Source organism: Canis lupus, chromosome 19 (assembly GCF_011100685.1).
Source record: "Canis lupus familiaris isolate Mischka breed German Shepherd chromosome 19, alternate assembly UU_Cfam_GSD_1.0, whole genome shotgun sequence".
NCBI lineage: Eukaryota > Metazoa > Chordata > Mammalia > Carnivora > Canidae > Canis > Canis lupus.
Genome location: NC_049240.1, coordinates 2,817,068 through 2,838,745, shown reverse-complemented (window position 1 = coordinate 2,838,745; position 21,678 = coordinate 2,817,068). Strand labels below are relative to the sequence as shown.

The following is a 21,678-nucleotide window of genomic DNA, read 5'->3' as shown; positions in this document are numbered from 1 at the left end:
GACCCCGTGACCCTGGGGACCCGGGATCCAGGCCCACATCGGGCTCCCTGCAGGGAGACTGCTTCTCCTTAGGCCTGGGTCTCTGCCTCTCTCTCTAATGAATAAATGACATCTTAAAAAAAAAAAAAAAAAAAAAGAATCCAGCTGAAAGCAGGAGCTCTGGGCCCCAGGAGTGGGGTAAATGCTCACCACTCACCCACGTACTGCAGCCTTCCCTTCAGGCAGGCCCGGGACTACACGCGGGGAACCAGACCCAGACCCTGCTCTCCTGGAACTCACGGTCCTGTTGGGCTGATAGACGAGTCAACACACACCGCCCATTCTCCTCTTGGGGCATTTAGGGGTTGCTGTTCTGATCTGAAGGCCCCCGATAAGCAGTGATTTGTCTTTGGTGTCAGAGAAAGTGAACTCTTAGCGAGCGACTGAGCATAACCAACAACCCAACATCTCAGCCTGGATTGCCTTCCATCTGCGTGTTCCCCTCTCAAACTGGAGATCGCACTATGTCCCTGAGGGTAGTAAACTTCAAATTATGTTATACTGAGTCTTAGGAAGAAGATAGGTTTTATCAGAATTTTTGAGAATTTGGACGTTTGCAAAAGAGATCTGGAACCTGTCCCTGTAATTGCCGTGCACCGTGACAAGTACAGAGTTAATATCTTAAAGCTGTTTTTTAGGGAGGAGGTGGACAGACAGTAGAGGTTTTATTTTTATTTTATCACAAGGATTTTTTTAAAGATTTATTTATTTATTTATGATAGACACAGAGAGAGAGGCAGAGACACAGGAGGAGGGAGAAGCAGGCTCCATGCAGAGAGCCCGACATGGGACTCGATCCCAGGACTTCAGGATCACGCCCCGGCTGAAGGCAGGTGCTAAACCGCTGAGCCACCCGGGGATCCCCTGAGAGTAGAGGTTTTATAAGGAAGGTAGCAAATAAAGCAAAGATCCCATTCATCTCTGTCTTGTGCAAAAGCCCAGACTCCTAACAAGACTTGGTAATGCAAATATTGGCTTCAAAAGAGAGACTTTTTTTTTTTTTCCTCCCAGAGTGTGGTTAGGGCTAGTTCTGAAATCTGGGGCACATCTTTCAAGAAATGCATTGTTGATTCTAGGGAATAAAAAATATAACCCAGCCTGACTCTGCCAGTGGGCCCTGATCCCTGGAAAGCTCTGTGGTGCAGCTGGCAGGAGGAATGAAAACAGGCCAGTGGGCAGCTGGGCCTAAAGATGGTGACATCAAGGGCGGGATCCTGGAGTCCCGGGATCGAGTCCTGTGTTGGGCTCCCTGCGTGGAGCCTGCTTCTCCCTCTGCCTGGGTCTCTGCCTCTCTCATAAATAAATAAAATCAAAAAAAAAAGAAAAGAAAAGAAAAGAAATCACGGGAAAGACACCTGGAACAAGCCTCCAGGTCCCTCCTCTGTTTAAAATGGTTTCCCGGGATCCCTGGGTGGCACAGCGGGTTGGCCCCTGCCTTTGGCCCAGGGCGCGATCCTGGAGACCCGGAATCGAATCTCACATTGGGCTCCCGGTGCATGGAGACTGCTTCTTCCTCTGCCTATGTCTCTGCCTCTCTCTCTCTCTCTCTCTCTCTCTTTCTGTGACTATCATAAATAAATAAAAATTAAAAAATAAATAAATAAAATAAAATGGTTTCCCTGGGGGCGCCTGAGTGGCTCAGTCAATAGAGTGTCTGCTTTCGGCTCAGGTAATGAACCCAGGTTCCTGGGATCAAGGCTCACATTGGGCTCCCTTCTCTGTGGGGAGTCTGCTTCTCCCTCTGACCCTCCCTCTGCTTGTGCTCTCTCTCTCTCACATGCTCTTTCTCTCAAATAAATAAAAATCTTAGAAAAGTTATAATAAGATGGTTTCCCTGGACAAGGGCAGACTTCAGTGGCATGCCCAACTTTCAGCAAGGCACGTATGAGAATATTTTATTTAAATAAAGCACACAGAAGAGCATTGCTTTGCACCCTACAAAATTAAAAAAAAATGCTATTTGACCTATACCATATGAGTGTAATGAAAATACTTTGTTTTGAATGGTTTCAAATAGGCAATTTGGGAGTTGGTAGCAAATTGAATGTTGAGCTTGAGTTGTGTGAATTCGGAAAATCTCATGTAAATTGTGGAGTTAGATTTCTTTCCCTGACAACTGTAATTTTGCGTATGGCAGGCATTTTTCAGCATTTGCAAGGTTTTTAGTGCTCGAGAATGGGAATACTTGCGTCATACTTTGTTAAAGAATAAGAAAGGGCAGAACCAATGTTGGTAAATTCTCCTCTTTATAATGAAATCAGTCCTTGTGGTTTCCTTCTAGAACGTGCTGCAAACTTGAAGAGCACCAAGTTCAGTCTCATATGGCCTCCTGGCTTAGAACAAATTTCACTGCCTCCGATGGAATCTAAAGGTCCCAGTGATCTAATGAAATAGGGTCCTGGTAGTCTGACCGCGGGGGAGCCAGGTTCTCGTCTCACGGAGTCGAGTCGAAGAATGAAGTGAGACGTTTATTAAGCAGGGATACAGAGAGAGCTCTTGGGGTGAGAGGGGTCCCCCCCCACCGGGGTTGCCACGGGGGGCCTGTAGGGTTGGCCTTTTATTAAAAGGTAGCCAGGGAGCCTAAATCTTTCTTAAACTTTTATTTATTCTATTTTATTTATTTATTTATTTATTTATTTATTTATTTATTTATTTATTTATTTTTAGACTTTATTCATGAGAGACACAGAGAGAGAGAGGCAGAGACACAGGCAGAGGGAGAAGTAGGCTCCCTGCGGGGAACCCGACGTGGGACTTGATCCTGGGTCTCCAGGATTATGCCCTGGGTCACAGGCAGGCGCTAAACCGCTGAGCCACCCGGGCTGCCCTATTTTTATTTTATTTAAATCCAACTTGCCAACATCTAGCATAACACCCAGTGCTCATCATACCCTGCACCCTCATCCGTGCCCGTCACCTGGTTACCCCAACCCCCCCGCCATCTTCCCTTCCGCAACCTTTTGTTTGTTTCCCAGACTCGGGAGTGTCTCATGGTTTGTCTTCCTCTCTAATTTCCCCCCTCAGTGTCCCCCCTTTCCCTGATGGTCCTTTGCACTGTCACCTTATATTCCATAGCTGAGCACAACCATATGATAATTGCCTTTCTCCGACTTACTTATTTCACTCAGTGTGATCCCCTCCAGTTCCATCCCCGTCAGTGTTAATGGGAAGTGTTCATCCTTTCTGATGGCTGAGCAATATTCCATTGTGTCTGTGTATATATATATACACACACACCACGTCTTCTTTATCCATTCATCTGTTGAAGGACATCTCAGCTCCTTCCATGGTGTGGCTAATTCTTTTAGTATCTTTATTGATGGCACCATTGAGTAGAGCCTAGTGGTAATATCTTTAGTGGCTTACTTCCTTTTTTAGGGTCTGATAATCCTCTGTTGGCCACATGTAGCTGTTATAAGAAGACCACACTTCTGACTCGTAGGACAGGATGGCTTGGTTTGTTTCTTTTTCTCTGGTTTCCTTACAGCTCCACATTTTGGGGATTTTTGTGAGCCTGCTTCCATGGCCCTCTACCTATCTCCCCCTACCTAGCCCCATTTGTCCCTTACTCAATCAGATCTTATGAATAATTCAAATGGTAAATCTGGTTTTCTTTATAAAAATTAATACTTCCGGGGTGCCTGGGTGGCTTAGTCAGTTACGTGTCTGCCTGCAGCTCAGGTCATGATTCCGAGGTCCTGGGACCGAGTCTGGTGTCTGGCTTCATGCTCAGCAAGGAGCCTACTTCTCCCTCTCCCTCTGCCCTTCCCTCTACTGTGCTCTGTCTCTGTCAAATAAATAAGTAAATAAAATCTTAAAAAAATTAATACTTCATAAAATGCGATTTTATTCCTAAAACTGAATGGTGCCTTTTAACGAAGCTTAGAGTATAAATGTTAACCAAATCCCATATTACCCTTATAACCCCATATTTATTTTTCCAACTTACGGAAGGATATTTGTTGTGAATGAGATTATCTTCTTCAAAGATTTTTTGAGTTTGCACGTGGATCAGCTATTTTGACAGGTAAACTCGTTCTTGTCAATCTAAAATTGATTCAAGAAAATAATTGGCTTGAGTGATGTTTTTCATCAAGTTGGCTTAAAAATTTGGCCAAACTGACTTCTTGTTTCGGTATTTGGTAGTCACAACGAAAGATGTTCATTAACAACATCGGCGATTTTTATTTTTTTTTTAAAGATTTTATTTATTTATTCATGAGAGACAGTGAGAGAGAGAGAGAGGCAGAGACACAGACAGAGGGAGAAGCAGGCTCCATGCAGGGAGCCTGATGTGGGACTCGATCCCGGGTCTCTAGGGTCACGCCCTGGGCCAAAGGCAGGTGCTCAACAGCTGAGCCACCAGGCATCCGTCCCCCACCAGCAATTTTTAAAGGGTCTGCGAAATATCAGTCCCTTTCTAGGCTTCATGGAGCACTTCCCATCAACTTGGAAATTGGTTAACTTGACCAGCAATTTTAGAACATCTCAGATGTTTATTCGGCTAGCAAACCATGACTTATTTTCCTATTTTTTCCCCCCATGGATACAAAGAGAACCAATAACTCTTTACTGAGATGCTCTCCTCAGTCTCTAAGATAATGCATTCTATTTTTGAAGAGATGTTAATCCATGTTAAAATGAATCGAGGGTAAAAGGATACACTCAGTACTCATGAGGGCAGATATACAGTAGAATGGTGCACAAAATCCTGAGGATTAATTATAGCGAAGAAGGCAAGAAGTGTTTATTGAGCTTTGGGCATAATAGGTATGAAAGAGATGACATAATGTCTGTACTTTTAGTTTCAGTTCAGTAGGGAGAGTTAGAACAAGCTTACCAATGGGGCGGAGGGCACAGGCTAAAGCACAGCGAAAGGACACTTGATTTAAGGTATGACTTTCACCACGTTAACTATGAGTTTGTTCTCTTACATCTAAAATTGACCAAATTTGCAGAACTGCAGGATTTCCAAGAAAATGCACACGAGAGAACTTTTGTAGTTGAGACCTACACAAACTTGCTATCATACGTGCTACATGCACATGAGTAGTGTCACACATATGTGTATACGATACGTATGCATAGATATCATGTTACGTGTAAAAAAAAGGGGAAAAAATATGATAGGATTTCAAACCCCCCCCAAAAAAATAAAAAATAAAATAAAATAAAATAAAAACCCTGGAATCTGGAGAATTTATCAGACCTGTGATTTTCCTCTGTTCCTCTCCACCTCTTCCTCACTGAGTCGATGGTCAAATATTTTTGTTTTTTGTTTTTTTTTGGTCAAATTCTTTTATGCTGATAACTGCAGTGGGATACAACTGGGAATGGACGAGTGTTTCCAGAACCCTGATAAAAATTCTACCATCGTCAACCCAGCTTCCCCACCCATGGAAGGAAGGATTTCTTCTCGCTCGACCAAAAGCAAAATCCATCCGTGTGCTAAGTTATCGAGGAAGTAGGGAGGATGGAAGAGGCAAGGCAAACAGCCGGTGCTTGGAAGGTGGACAGGGTCTTCTTCTGAGAAGGGGCTGAAGGACAGCTTGCTGCGGACGCCGTGGGTGAGAAAAAGCGCGGAAGAGAAGACTGGGAGTGTCAGTGAGCGCAGCTGTGCACAATGCCCGGATTTCTTTCACTGTCCTCTAAGATATTTCAGTAAAGAATGCAATTTATTTTTCATCCCCGTGGCTGTGTGGACTGTTCCATAAACGCGATACCGACTCTGAGCCACGTGGGCTTGGATATATTCGATATTGCAGGTGTTTCCTAGACGTTTGCCACGTGCTGGGCCCATACAACACGCGTGGATGTGAAGGGCAGCGAGCGTGCCTCCATCCTCAGGAGGCCAGGGGTCCAAGCCAGATGGGGGTACGTGCAGTGAGTGAACCCGAGGGTCTGTGTGCTAGGACGTGCCACACACGAGGCCTTACATTAGACGAACGTTCTTGGAACACGGCAGCAAGAGGCGCTGGGGAGTGCTGGGCGTGCGGGGCGCCAGGAAGGTCGCTGCTACACCTGCACAGATGTTTCCAGACCGACCCAGAGAGCTGGCGGTGGAGGAGGAGAGGCCTGGGGGGGGGGGGCGGTACTGGAACCCTGTGCTGTTTTCCTCCTGCAGACCCTGAACTGCTAAAAATCTTCTGAGGCTCTGTTTAAGATTGGACTCAATGTAGGTAAGCCAAGAAAGCTGGGGGGGAGAGGTGCAGGGGGTGGGGTGGGGATTTCCTCATTTTTTTCTTTTTAATTTTATTTGCTTATTTGAGAGAGAGAAAGCCAGAGACAGAGTGGGAGCAGAGGGGAGGGGCAGCGGGGCGGGAAGCAGGCTCCAAGGCACAGCCTGGGCCTTCCTCCCGGCCCCTCCTCCCGGCCTTCCCTTCCTCCCAGGCCTTCTCTGGGCTCCTTCTTCCCAGGCCTTCTTCCCGGCCCTTCCTTCCCCCCGGCCTGTCCTCCCGGCCCTTCCTCCCGGGGCCTGGACCAGAGCAGACACCGACCACGGAGCCACCCCCAACCCGGAGCCGCCGTCCCCAGGGCCTGAGGGTGGACTGGGCCGCAGGCAGGGCTCGGGGTCACACGGGGGCACACTGTGGGGCCCGGGGTCCCCCCAACAGGGAGGCTAGGAGTGCTCTCGACCCACCTGCTTCTCCGCAGGCGACTGGCTTCCTCCGTGAGCGAAAGGCCGCTGCGGGCGCTGCTGCGGGGCCGTGGGCACGACGAGGACCAGCAGGTGTCCAGTGGGTGCGGCGTGGGAGCACCTGGGGACCTTGGGGGGTGGATGGGGACCCGGACCCCCAGCCTCGCCTCCCCCCGGCGCCACACCAGTGCGCTCCATGCGGCCTGGCTGCCACCTTCAGCTGGGGTGCTGACCCCAGGGTGCTGGGATCGAGCCCCACATCGGGCCGCCCCTTGGCTCAGGTGGTGACCCCGGGGTGCTGGGATAGAGCCCCATGTCGGGCCAACCTCGGCTCGAGTGCTGACCCTAGGTGCTGGGATCGGGCCCCACATCGGCCGCCCTCGGCTCGGGTGCTGACCCCGGGTGCTGGGATCGAGCCCCGCGTTGGGCCACCCTCTGCTCGGGTGGTGGCCCTGGGGTGCTGGGATTGGGCCCCACGTCGGGCTGCCCTCGGCTGGGGTGGTGACCCCAGGTGCTGTCATCGAGCCCCACCCACATCTGGCCGCCCTCTGCTCGGGTGGTGACCCTGGGTGCTGGGATCGGGCTCCACGTCTGGCTGCCCTCGGCTCGGGTGGTGACCCCTGATGCTTTAATTGGGCCCCACGTTGGGCTCCAGTGTCGTGACAGCTGGGCTTTTCCCCTCTTCTGTCGTCTCTTTCCTTTCACTCTCCCCCAGAGAAATACATGGAATCTTTAAGAAAAAAAAAAACAAAACAAAAACAAAAAACAGACTGGACTCCAGGGGCAGGCTCACTGGCTGGGTCCTGGCTCATTCGCCTCTTCCTATGACTTTGGGCAAGTTAGCTAGTGTTCCTGGCAGCAAGCGCTCAGGAGCTTTTCTTTTGTTTTATCTTATTTTATTTATTCATGAGAGACACAGAGAGAGAGGCAGAGACCCAGGCAGAGGGAGAAGCAGGCTCCATGCAGGGAGCCCCATGCGGGACTTGATCCCAGGCTCCAGGATCACGCCCTGGACTGAAGGCAGACATCCAACCGCTGAGCCCCCCAGGCGCCTCTAAATCAAGATTTGTGAATATAGCAAAAAAAAAAAAAAAAAAAGACTAGTTTAAAAGATGAAACTCTCCTAATGAAACATTTATGAAGTATTTATTCATCCCTGTAAACCAACGCGTTGGGTTTGCCCCGAAGCCATTTTCAGTGCTAGTTCTTAGGTTTTTAAAAACATTACCTTTCACTATGAGAACACCAGAGACTCCTAAGAAAAGACAACCGGTGCACGGGCTGTTACCTCGTTCAAAATAGAATATAAAGAAATTCTTTCGTGCTTCTCCTTTATGAATTGCTGCTTTTTTTCTAAGATTCTTGAATTTGGGGGCATGTGTCAGCTCCGGCGGCTGTGGATGCTAGACACCTCTCCAGCGCCAGCGCGGGTCCTCTGCCCCTTTGACAACCTCAGGACTGAGGTCCTTGTGGCCTGGCAGCCCCTGGAAGCCAAGGAGCCACTCAAGGCCTATTATCAGGGGGAAGCGCTTCCCCTTTCCTGTCTTGATGCGGCTCTTTGTTTCTTTCCAGCCCCTTCCTTCTCCAGGGCTGACCTCCAGCCTGTGATGGCCTAGGCTTGGCCTGGCCATGGGGAGCAATCTCCATGAGCAGAAGGACTGATCTTGAGAACAAAATGACAGCGTCATATGAATGGTTTCCAACATCTCCTTTGGGAATGTTTGATTGAGCTTGGCTCAGGTGACCGGGGTGGTTCAAACTGCGGCCTTGGGAACCCTGGGTGGCGCAGCGGTTTGGCGCCTGCCTTTGGCCCAGGGCGCGATCCTGGAGACCCGGGATCGAATCCCACGTCGGGCTCCCGGTGCATGGAGCCTGCTTCTCCCTCTGCCTGTGTCTCTGCCTCTCTTTCTCTCTCTGTGACTATCATAAATAAATAAATAAAAATTAAAAAAAATTAAAAAAATAAAATTTGATAATCTTAAAAAACAAACAAACAAACAAACTGCGGCCTTCAGCGTGTCCTCTCCAACCCCAGTTAGGAGTCCATGGAGACATAGACATGGCCAACATGCATATGAGAAAATGCTCTGCATCACTTGCCATCAGGGAAATACAAATCAAAACCACAATGAGATCCCACCTCACGCCAGTGAGAATGGGGAAAATTAACAAGGCAGGAAACAACAAATGTTGGAGAGGATGCGGAGAAAAGGGAACCCTCCTGCACTGTTGGTGGGAATGTGAACTGGTGCAGCCACTCTGGAAAACTGTGTGGAGGTTCCTCAAACAGTTAAAAATAGACCTGCCCTATGACCCAGCTATTGCACTGTTGGGGATTTACCCCAAAGATACAGATGCAATGAAATGCCGGGACACCTGCACCCCGATGTTTCTAGCAGCAATGTCCACAATAGCCAAACTGTGGAAGGAGCCTTGGTGTCCATCGACAGATGAATGGATAAAGAAGATGTGGTTTATGTATACAATGGAATATTACTCAGCTATTAGAAACCACAAATACCCACCATTTGCCTCAACGTGGATGGAACTGGAGGGTATTATGCTGAGTGAAGTAAGTCAATCGGAGAAGGACAAACAGTGTATGTTCTCATTCATGTGGGGAATATAAATAATAGTGAAAGGGAATATAAGGGAAGGGAGAAGAAATGTGTGGGAAATATCAGAAAGGGAGACAGAAGTAAAGACTGCTAACTCTGGGAAACGAACTAGGGGTGGTAGAAGGGGAGGAGGGCGGGGGGTGGGAGTGATTGGGCGACGGGCACTGGGGGTTATTCTGTATGTTGGTAAATTGAACACCAATAAAAAATAAATTAAAAAACAAATAAAATGCAAAAAAAAAAAAAAAAAAGGAGTCCATGGAGATCGCCGTGCAACCCGGTTCCCATAAAGGGCCTGTTTAAGGCCGACGAGTACAGAGAAGGTGTGCTTCCAGGTTCAGAGAGTGACTGGTATCGGTTCCTTTCTAAAAACAACATTTTTTGTTTCCAGTGTGGAAAAAAAAACAAACAAAAATTTTATTTTTTATTTATTTATTTTTAAAATATTTTTATTTATTTATTCATGAGAGACACAGAGAGAGAGGCAGAGACCCAGGCAAAGGGAGAAACGGGCTCCATGCAAGGAGCCTGACGTGGGACTCGATCCCGGGTCTCCAGGATCAGGCCCTGGGCTGAAGGCGGCGTTAAACTGCTGAGCCACCCTGGATGCCCGATAAACAAAAATTTTAAATGAGTTGATAAGGATAATCAGAGTGGATGAAGTCAAAGAATAATTACCCAATAAGGTAATATATGTTTACCCAATAAGGTAAATATGGTTTACCCAATAAGGTAAACCATAGATAATATTTAAGATTAAATATTAAATAATATTTAAGATTTTCTGACATAAAACTTAGCTTAAGGACCTGTAAATATAAAAGTAATAAAAATAAAATTGTGTAAAATAAGGTGAGATTATTCTCTGAAAAATCAGAAAACAGATGCAAGGAATTAAGTGACTCTGAACACTGCTGGGAATGGCCAGTTTGTCCTGGTATCCTGGTATGCCAGGGGGCTGAAGCGCGAGGCAGGCTGTAGGGCTGGTGTTCCTGCCCTGGTTTTCCTACTGAGCCTCTTGCAACGGACGGGAGGGATTTGAGGAGCGTCACCTTGACATGGATGAGGTGGGACAGGAGAGGGATCCTCGGGCTCTGCGTGAACAGCTGCTGCAGAGGGAGCTCCCTGGTGCCCCTTGACCTTCCACCAGGCTGCTGGAGAGGCCAGAGAGAGGGAGAAGGAGAGGGAGAGAGGGCTTGGGGGGAGAAGGAGGAGGGGGAGAGGAAGAGAGATGATAGGCATGGCATCTTCCCCTGTGGCATGCACCTGCAGCTCCCGTGGGTGCTCTGTCCTCCCCCGCCACTTCTCTGTGCTCTCCAGGGACCTCAACTCACAGGGTTGGTAGGACTTAGAACAAGCTTACGTCTGTTGCTTCCTCTGGCATTTGCAGAAGCTCCGTCAACAGCGCTGGGACCTGTGGCATGGAGGCAAAGGTACGATTATCAGTGTGTCAAGGTGAAAACAGAAATTGGAATGAATTTCCAACCCCCACCCCCCCACCCCCCACCATCCTACGGCCCATCCTTTGCTTATTCAGGTCTTTGGAATACTGAGTGGAGATACTTCTCTGTAGAAGGCACAGGAAGGAGAATTCAGGAAGAGGGGGAGGCTGTAGGGAGGAAATAAGAAACAAGTCAAAAAGCAGAGGAGTTTTAGACGGTCGTGTGTGGTGATATGTCCTGTCCCTCCCCCGAGGGCTGTATCCCAATGGCTCTCATTCAACACATCCTATATCATATTCCTCTGCATTTTGAAAAAAAAAATTTTTTTAGGGACGCCTGGGTGGCTCAGTGGTTGAGTGTCTGCCTTGGGCCCAGGGCGTGACCCCCGGGGTTCAGGGATCGAGTCCTGCATCGAGCTACCCACACAGAGTCTGCTTCTCCCTCTGCCTGTCTCTCATGAATGAATAAATCTTTAAAATTTTTAAAAAAAAATCTATTATTTAAAACATTTAAAAAATAACTATTGAACATGTTTACTGTGCACCAGGTATTTTCTAAGTGGTTTAAGGGTAACTTAACCCTCTCATGATAACCCTATGAGGTGGGCACAGTCATTTTTCCTACGTTATTATGGAGGAAACAAAGGCACATAAAAAATAAATAGCTCAAGGTCACATGGGCAGAAAGTGTCAAATCTGAACCTCAAACCCACAATCTGGCCCTTGGGTTTGTGCTTTTAGCCATTGTACTCTGCTCCTTCTCTTCTTGTTTTACACTGGATTTTTATTAAACATGTAAAAATGAATATAGGCTCCTTGCTAAAGAAATTGAACTATCAATAAACCAAACCACCCTTGAACCACTCCCCATCTTCAAAGTTTTACTCTTTTCATATTCTTTCAAATCTTTTATCTCCTATATATTTGTATGTATGCATGAGTACATGTGTGTATATATATGTATATTATGCATATGTATGTATTATGTACACATTTGTGTATATTATGTATATATTATAAATATATATGTATTTTATTATATGTTTATATATATTATATATTATAAATATATGTTTGTATGTATAAATATATGTATATATACACACATATACCCACACATATATGCTCACACATATACCTACATACATACACATATGTTTATATGCAATTGTAGAAAATACATAATATTGTTTGTGTCATATTTTTTTTTGTGTGTCATATTTTTTAAATTTTGTTTTACTCAGCATTTTATCTAGCAGATCCTTCTAGATCTACATAGGTCACTGCTGCATTATAAAAAATTGTTGCAGGACGCCTGGATGGCTTAGTTGGTTAAGCATCCTCCTCTTGATCTCAGCTCAGGACTCAATCTCAAGGTTGTGAGTTCAAGTCTTGCATTGGGCTCCATGCTGGGTGTGGAGCCTACTCAAAAATATTTTTTAAGTTTTTTTTTTAAGATTTTATTTATTTATTCATGAGAGAGACACACACACAGAGAGAGAGAGAGAGAGAGAGAGAGAGGCAGAGACACAGGCAGAGGGAGAAGCAGGCTCCATGCAAGGAGCCCGACGTGGGACTTGATTCTAGGTCTCCAGGATCAGGCCCTGAGCTAAAGGTGGCGCTAAACCGCTGAGCCACCGGGCTGCCCCCAAAATATTTTTAAACAGAAAAAGAAAATACAGGGCAGCCCCGGTGGCACAGCGGCTTAGTGCCGCCTGCAGCCTGGGGTGTGATCCTGGAGACCTGGGATCGAGTCCCGCATCGGGCTTCCTGCATGGGGCCTGCTTCTCCCTCTGCCTGTGTCTCTGCCTCTCTCTCGCTCTCTCTGAATGAATAAATAAATAAATCTTAAAAAAAAAAAAAGAAAAAGAAAAAGAAAATACAATCATTTCCTAATATTCTATGGTGTGGATAGACTACATTTTGCTTAAGAACTTCCCCAGTGAGAGTTGGACAATTAGCTCCTCCCATTTTATACTCCTTCTAACGATGCTTCAGTGACCACCTTCATACATATTTCCTGTGTATCCATATGATTATTTTTCAGAGAGAGGTTCTGAAAAATAGACATGCTGGGTCATATACAAAATACAACGACAATTTTAGTAGAATTGCCATTTTTGTATCTAGTAGTCAACATAATCGTTCATGAGAAATCTTATTTTCTGAAAAATCATGCTCCCAAAATAATGGTACTTAGGGAAAAAAAATGGGCTGGGGCAGATGATCCAAAATCTAGGCAGCTTTATAACCAGAGTACTAACAAAACCAACATCTTTTCTTTTCTCAGTCACCCCTGTTCCAGGCCTGACCTTCAGGTATTATGATACGGGTTTGGCTCGGCTTTCCCAGAGCAGTGGTCCTGGACAGCCCAGAAAGGTGGTCCTCAAAGCTAGAGGATCCCCTGCCGTGATGCACCTGGAAGTGCAGCTCTGAGCCAAGGGGCTTCCTTTAAGGTTGACACAGGAAGTGTAACCTGTCACGCGCCCAGATCTATGCAAAGATGGGCGTGCACCTCTCAAGGGAAGAAGGGAGGACGTGGGCAACCGGTACTATTTGCTTATCTGATGCGGCTGAAAAGACTGTGGACTGCGCCTAACAGTTGATCTGAGCACTTGTTCTTCTAGAGGGAACCTGATGCTATTTCCACTCTTCTAGTTTTCTTTGCTTAGGAAAAGCTGTGTACGATCCAACATAACTCCCTCGTTAGGGCGACATCACCACCCTATGTATCAATCACGTAAGAGCTAATTTCTGTTATCAAAACATATACTGTAGCTGAACAGATTATTGCTCACTTGCTTTCAAAAGCATTTATACCCGGGATACCTCCCCAAGCAGTTCACCACCTTCACGTTTAGAATTAGATTTGTTGCTTTGGGACACATCACCCCCTGTGACAGGCTCAAGTGGACCTGATATAAGCAGGTAACTATGGCAACAGAATGCTTTATTCTGCATGTTTTCTCAAAATGAGGAGACTTAATTACTTTGGGGGCATGGCATTGATTTGGAGATTTTCTCTTAAATTTGTCACTTTTTTTTTTTCAGGTTAAAATTTTCTCTTATTCCTGGGGCACCTGGCTGGCTCAGTTGGTAGAGCATGTGATTCTTGATCTTGGAGTTGTGGGTTTGAGCTCCATGTTGGGTGTAGAGAGTACTGAAAAGTAAAATCTTAAAAAAAAAAAAATTCTCTAACTCCCTTCCCAACTGAAGATCAGTTTCTTTAACAGGCAAGATGAAACAGAGTAAGTAAGAATTGAATATTCCTTTTTAAAAAAAATTTTATGTATTTATTCATGAGACACAAAGAGAGAGAGAGGCAGAGACACAGGCAGAGGGAGAAGCAGGCTCCATGCAGGGAGCCCGACGTGGGACTCGATCCCGGGGCCCTGGGGTCATGACCTGAGCTGAACCAGTGAGCTACTCAGGCATCCCTATAATGGTCTTCTAAAAAGATTTAACATCAACAAAGAAAATAACACATACTAGTTTTCTTTAGCTACTGTAACAAATTATAAATTTGGTGGTTTAGAACATCACACATTTATTCTCTCATGGTTCTGGGGGCCAGAAGTTCAAAATCGGTTTCTCTGGGCTAATATGAAGATGTCACAGGGCTGTGCTGTCTCTGGAGCTTCCGAGGAAGAAACTGTTTGCTGGCTTTTTCCAGCCTTGGGTGGCTGCTGGCATCTCTTGGTTCATGGCCCCTTCCTCTCTCTGCAAAGCCATCGGTTTAGCATCTTCACATCTCCCTCTTTTTCTGTCATCCTCACACCTCGTCCTTTCTCTTCTATGACAAATATCTCCTGCTCCCTCTTAGAAGGACACTTGTGATAGCATTTAGGGCCCCCTGGATAATCCATGATAGTCTCCCCCCGACACAAGATCCTTAATTTCATCCCATCTACCAAGACCCTTTTTCCTTGTAAGATAATATTCAAAGACTCCAGGGATTATGACGTGGGTATCTTTGGGGTCATTATTCAAAGTTCAAAAAATAGTTTGCTAAATGATAATAATAGTAGTAGTAGTAGTAATAATAATAACAATACAGTGCATACTATGTGCTGGATGCTCTATTAAGCATATCGGGGTATGGGTGTGTATGTAATCATTTGTTTCTCATTTTGAGGATTTTTTACTGAGGCCTATTAGGAAATGCAAGAGACCCTTTGGGCTACCTACATCACCCACTTCAATCTTGTACTGGTAAAATAATTTAGTTATTTTAGTAATAGGAATGAAAAGTTATTATTAAAGAAGTTTACAGAGAAAAAGGGAAGTAGAAGGATTGTCTACCCATTTGGGCTTCCAATAGGAGTACAATCATTTAAACTTGAAATGCACTGTGCATTTATCTCAAAGTATAATCACTGGAAGGTTGTAAGCCCCCAAAATGTGGTCGATGCAACAACTTAACGATACATAAGTTAATTAGACAGGCGACGATAAACCATGTGGACAGCAAGGAAGCTAAACTAATGGGAATTGATGGCTCCAAGAACAAAAAGAGCCAGTGTGGAAACTATAACAATCTTCTAATAACACTAATGACAAGATGTGCTTCCCGAGCACAGCAGAGGTTCCACCCGGTACCTGTGGGGGGCATGGGCAGCAGGAACTTCTGTGGAGTCACAAGCATCGCCTAGCAACCAGTCCACTGAATTACATACAGTCTTTCATAAGCTGTAGAATTACGATAATTTTTACTACCAACACTGGCTTTTATTAATTCTCAGAGGCTCACTGTAATTAGCAAGTCTCGATAATAATGATGACGAGACTTACATATTTGAGCCCTTACTGTGTGGAGACTATGGAGCTAAACTAGTGCAGATTAATTTCTTAATCTCCTCTGGATAGGGATTATGAATCTGAGGCACAGCGAAATCAAGTAGCTTGCTCCAAGGTACACATGCCTAAAAAGCAAGGGAACTGGGGGAGGATCTCAGGCAGCCCCTAAGAGTAAGAATCAAAGGCTATGGAATAGTTTGGGCCAATCTTTGAGAATCATTGTTCTAGGCATTTAGGCTGCTGCTGCTTCCGGGGTTGATGTACGTAACTATAAGCAATTTTTTGACCTCTACGGAAGCCACCTTAGGATTTGATTTTAGTTATCGTTTGCCTATAGTTTTCCTCCCTGAAATTGTCAGCTCCTGGAGAGCAGACAAGTCAACTTGTTCTTTTGTTTTCTATGGACCCTAGAGAAATGTGTAGCATGTCTTAATGGCTCAAAGTAGGTCAACACTCTTCCTTTGACGGTTTCACAAAGTGGAGCTGACCACTGTATTTTACGTCTCTGCTGATGTCCAACATTTTATTTTAGTAAACATGTAGCCAGCACTAGCCTCAGTCATGGGGGAGAGGGGTGATAAATGCATGTGTGACCCTCCCCGCTCTGGAAGTTTGCATCCAATGGGGGAGACAGATGTTGAAAGAGCCATTGGTCTGACACACGAAGAGCTGCCATCCGACCATGCCATAAGGGTGCTACTTCTAAAGGAAGATTCAGGGAAGGACTTGGGCCGCTACGACCTGGGTGTTGTAAGGAGAGCGCGGAGCCACCCCCGTGGGCACAGGCTGCATTTCAGCCCCCGAGGGCTGTTCCCACCTCCGCGGGCGCGGTGGGGCAGTTCTGGTTTCCACCTGCGAAGCGAGCCTGCATGGGAAGCAGGCTGGCGAGCAGAGGGTACTACGGCCCAGTGGGTCCTGGTGGGTCCCAACGTGTATGATGACAACCTGCCTCCTGCAGGTGCCAGAGCAGGTAAGTGGACATGGGGTCCTCTGCTTTATGAGGATGGAGGTGGGGCTGAGGGCTCCCAGTGTCGCAGCAGAGGCCACGGGCAGGACGGTGACTGGGATTGCAAGGGGAGGACTGCAGACACAAGCCAGATGCCCCATGGCTCGAGTGTGAGTGGGGGGGGGGTAATCACTTAGAGAGTAAGCAGACCAGCACAGATTCGCCCCCGGAAGCTGAAAGTACTGGGGCACCCGGGGGGCTCAGGGGTTGGGTGGCTGCCTTGGGCCCAGGCCGTGACCCTGGGCCCCGGGATCGAGTCCCCCGGCAGGTCCCCGCAGGGAGCCTGGTCTCTTCCTCTCTCCCTCTCTGTGTGTCTTTCAGGAATAAATAAGTAAAATCTTTTAAAAGCAAACACACCAAAAAACCCAAACCCCCCTAAACGGAAAGGTGGTTTTCCTGCAACTTTTCAGCACAGCAGCAAGAAGGCGAGGTTTGGGTGACCTCAGGCTGCGTGGGGGGAGCAGGACAGAGGAGCCGCTGCCACCAGGTCCCCACAGGAGCAGCGACAGTGGGACAGGTTCCAGGCCACGATGCTCCAGGGTTTCTCCCCACCCCACCCACCCGGCCACAGGGTCACTCGTGGTTACTTGCATCTTAGGACTTGGTGCCTGTGTCCTGGGGCTGGTTCCTTCTGGATTCGGGCTGTTGTCCCCGCTTCCTAGAGCCCCTGGGTGTTGGCCAAGGAGCCTTGGCAGGAGGAGGTGGTTCTCACGCTGGGAGCCTGTCCCTCTAGGGGCTCAGTTCCCCCGGGGAGTGGCTGCGGGTCAGCCCAGGGGTCCCGTGCAGGAGCTGCGATAGGTGTGATCAGCAGCATCTTGAAAGTGGGGATACCACCCCGTAGCCCAGGAATTGTGCTCGGGGCCATCTCGGTGGTCAGCGGCGGACGGAGATTCGAGTCCAGCTTCAGCAGACTCTAAAGCCATCAGTGATTTCTTAGAAAACTTGTGAGTGTGGCCACATCGTCCCCATCACATGACAGATCGTCCGTAAGGTAGGCCTACCATGGAAAGCATCTTCGAGTGCGTGGATTCGTGGCCTGGGCTCCGTGCACCCGCCTTCCGAACCTTTCACCTTCCCAAACTAAAACTCTGCACCCACTGAAGAGTAACCCTTAACCCCCTGTGTCCCCCACCCCTGGAAACCACCATCCTACTCCTGTCTCTATGGATTTCACTGTCCTAGTTCTCTCCCACCAGGGGAGCTGCACGGTGCTCGGCCTTTTGCATCTGGCTCATTCACCCAGCCCCACGCCGAAGCCGGGGCATCCGGGGGGACTCCTTCCTCCTAAAGGCCCACTGACACTCCCAGGGCGCCCGTAGGCCTCGTCTGCCGCTGGGCACCCGGCCTGCCACCCTGGTTCTCGGGAGTCATGTTGCTGTGAGCCCCGCCGCAGCTCTCTAGGTTGGGTCCTTAAGGTCACGCAGCTCTTCCCACACGGCTGGGAGCCCACCGCAGCCTGTCTGTAACCCAGAGCATCCCCACGGGGCACGAGAGGAAAGAGGAAGGAGCTTCGTTACCCCCCCAACGACTCCCCAACAGAACAGGGGCCACTGGCGTTGCCCCCATCGCACCTGGTCATGAAAACAGAAGCCACAGTTCTTCTCACGGTAAAAACCAAAACAAACCACCCCCACACTGTTACCACTTTGGAAAATGGGTTTTTTCTTTTTCTTTTCTTTTTTTTTTTTTATGATAGAGAGAGAGAGAGAGAGGCAGAGACATAGGCAGAGGGAGAAGCAGGCTCCATGCACCGGGACCCTGACGTGGGACTCGATCCCAGGTCTCCAGGCTCGCGCCCTGGGCCAAAGGCAGGCACCAAACTGCTGCGCCACCCAGGGATCCCTTCTTATTTTTTCTTAAGGCAAAACCCTGCTCTTTGGTGTGATTTATAGGACAGTGCCTTTCATCCCTCCCCCATCCGACCTGCCTGGTCCCCTCCACCCCATCCATCCATGGGCACCTGGGCTGCACGGGCAGGTCTGCATCACTGGCGAGACACGTTTCTCACCTCCTTCGGTCATTTTCTAGCTTGACATGGCAGGAATGGCTTATTTCTTGGTGATTAATTAGAAAAATGTGAAAACTTGGACGCCTGGATGGCTCAGCGGTTGATCACGCCTGCCTTGGGCCTGGGGCGTGATCCTGGAGACCCAGGATCAAGTCCCACGTCGGGCTCCCCACATGGAGCCTGCTTCTCCCTCTGCCTGTGTCTCTGCCTCTCTGTGTGTCTCTCATGGATAAATAAATGTTTAAAAATTAAAAAAAAAATAAAGCTCAGACCTCATCTCTACTACTGCCTTTAAATAAAAGAAAAGGAATAAATGAGCTGTTGACTTGAGGCTCAGGAAATCAGGGATGCAGGGCCTTTCTTCTCATGGGGCCCCTCGGTGTCAAGGTTTCGCAGGACCACTCGTGGGGAGGACAGTGTGCCGGCTTAGCAGACTTTGCTTTCCAAGCTTTCAGTGGTGCTTTCCCACACCTCACAACCAGGGACGGACACTGGGTACAGGGAGAGCAGATTCTGTCTTCCTGGGGGGTGGTCAGCCTTTGTTCTGTATCTGATGAGGCCCGCCCACACCACAGAGGGTAATCTGCTTTACTACAAAGCCTCCAAATTTACATTTTAGTCTCATCAAAAAACACCCTTGCAGAAACATCTAGCATGTTTAATCAAACATCTGGGCACCAGGGCTCAGCCAAGCGGACGCATGAAATCATCCATCAGGATGAGGCAAAGACATTTCCTTTCAAACAGAGAACTTTCACTGCCGGCTGGATTGACTGACAAGTAGAGGCTGTGGCCGGCTGACCTTTGAACAGTAGTTGCTAGTGAGACTAGAAAACAAACAATCCTCTAGATGGGAAAAGGTCAAAAGGGAGAAACACCATGCAGATCCAGGCTGTCGACTTTCACTGGAAAGGGACAGATGGGAAGGCCTCCTGGTGGCCACATGAGGCCCTTCTCTCTGGCCTTCCAGAGCTGTTGAGCTGTTGAGGACTGTTGAGGGTTCCTTAGAGACCCCAGTGGCCCCCAGACCCAGCTGGGGGCATCCTCTGTGAACCTGCTGCTGCATCCCCCACCCCGCACCCCCACCACTCGTCACAGGCCCCCCTGCCTCTGGGCGTCCAGCCGGAGCAGCGTCCACACACTGGAGAGCCCCAGCTGTCTTCCCAGGCTTTCCTCCTCCACCCTGAGCAGATCCTTTTCTCTTTCTCATCTGAGGACACTTGCACACTTCTCCAAGACGCCCCTCAACTGCCATCTCCACTATGGGGTTCGTACTGACACCTCGGCCTACGCTTATTTCTCCTCTGTGAAATGGTCTCTGTGCTTGCTCTGGGCTACGTGCACCCCTCACCACCAGGAGTTACCTGCAATCTGTGTGATGGCCTAACCCAACACCACACACCAGGGGGGTTCACAACAGGTACATGCTTGCTCACGATTCTGAGGGCTAGAAGTCCAGGATTGGGGTGTTGTCAAGGATGGTTTTTCCGTGGTTTCTCTTCTTGGCTGGTAGGTGGCCACCTTCTGAGAGACACAGAGAGAGGCAGAGACTCCGGCAGAGGGAGAAGCAGGGTCCTTGTAGGGAGCCCAATGTGGGACTCGATCCCAGGACCTTGGGATCACGCCCTGAGCCGAAGACAAGCGCTCAACCGCTGAGCCACCCAGGCATCCTTCTACCGGCATCTTCACATCATCTTCCTTCTGCATGTGTCTGTGTCCAAATTCCCTCTACTCATGAGGACATTAGTCATATCACATTAGGGTCCACCCTTATGGTCCCCTCTTAATTTAACCATCTCTGTGATCACGCATCTCCCAGGTCGCCGACCTCCCAAACAAGATCTCATGTTTGAAGTACCGGAGGTTGGGACTTCAACATGTGAATCCGAGGGAGCACACGACTCAACACATGATAGTGCCCTTGGAGAACTGCTCAAGAGCTCATTCCTTCACGATGGGGACAAGAGGAATGGCTATTCCACTGCACTTTTGTAAAACTGAGATGGGTTGATGTGAGTAAAGGAATTAGCATAGACCCTGACAAATAATAATCATTCAATAAATGACAGTTGCTTTTTAAAAAATATTTTATTTATTTAATTGACAGAGAGAATGGGAGAGCACAAAGGCAGAGGACAAAGGAGAAGCAGGCTTCCCACAGAGCAGGGAGCCCAACGCGGGGCTCCATCCCAGGACCCTGGCCGGGATCATGACCTGAGCTGAAGGCAGACGCTCAACCTACTGAGCCACCCAGGTGCCCCCCAAAGTTGCTTTAATAATAGTACTTAGCGATTATTGTTATTTATTAAAAGTCTTATTTAATAATTTAAAAATATTTGTTAGGGCGCCTGGCTGGCTCAGTCAGTAGAGTGTGAAGCTGTTGATCTCAGGGTTGTGAATTCAAGCCCCTCATTGGGTGTGGAGATTACTTAAAAATAAAATCTTTAAAATACATATATTTAGAAGCTTAACACTTAGAATTGTTCTTATTCAAATACGACTTAATAATGACAACACTGAGTTAAAATTGTGAGCTTGAGAGTTACGCAAATGTAGATTCCTGGTTCCAGTAGCTGCTTGATCAGGGGAAAGTTATTCATTTTGCTTGTCTGTGTCTTGCTTTTTTTTATTTCTTATTTTTTAAAATTATTTTATTTATTCATGAGAGACACAGGCAGAGGGAGAAGCAGGCTCCCTACGGGGAGCCCGATGCAGGACTTGATCCCAGGACCTCAGGGTCATGACCTGAGCTGAAGGCAGCTGCTCAGCCACTGAGCCACTCAGGCGTCCCTGTTTAGTTTTTAAAGTAGGCACCATGCCAAACATGAAACCCAACGCAAGGCTCCATCTCATGACCCTGAGGTCAAGACCTGAGCTGAAATCAAGAACTGGATGCTTACCCAACTGGGCCGCCCAGACTCCCCTGTGTCTCGGTTTTTTTTTTTTTTAATTTTTATTTATTTATGATAGTCACAGAGAGAGAGAGAGAGGCAGAGACACAGGCAGAGGGAGAAGCAGGCTCCATGCACCGGGAGCCCGACGTGGGAATCGATCCTGGGTCTCCAGGATTGCGCCCTGGGCCAAAGGCAGGCGCCAAACCGCTGCGCCACCCAGGGATCCCTGTGTCTCGGT

The 21,678-nt window shown here is 47.8% G+C and overlaps 1 long non-coding RNA gene across 2 annotated transcripts; it reads left to right on the top strand.

Moving 5' to 3' along the window:
- The first annotated feature begins 14,163 nt into the window (after window positions 1–14,163).
- On the top strand, window positions 14,164–20,923 carry LOC111091086. 2 transcript variants are annotated; one of them, XR_005373863.1, is made up of 4 exons: window positions 14,164–16,502; window positions 16,860–18,145; window positions 20,366–20,558; window positions 20,654–20,923. It is a non-coding gene; the product is annotated as an uncharacterized LOC111091086 (long non-coding RNA). The 2 variants fall into 2 exon arrangements; XR_005373862.1 differs by lacking the exons at window positions 20,366–20,558; window positions 20,654–20,923 and adding an exon at window positions 18,567–18,722 and having other exon boundaries at window positions 14,166–16,502.
- Window positions 20,924–21,678: the final 755 nt, after the last annotated feature.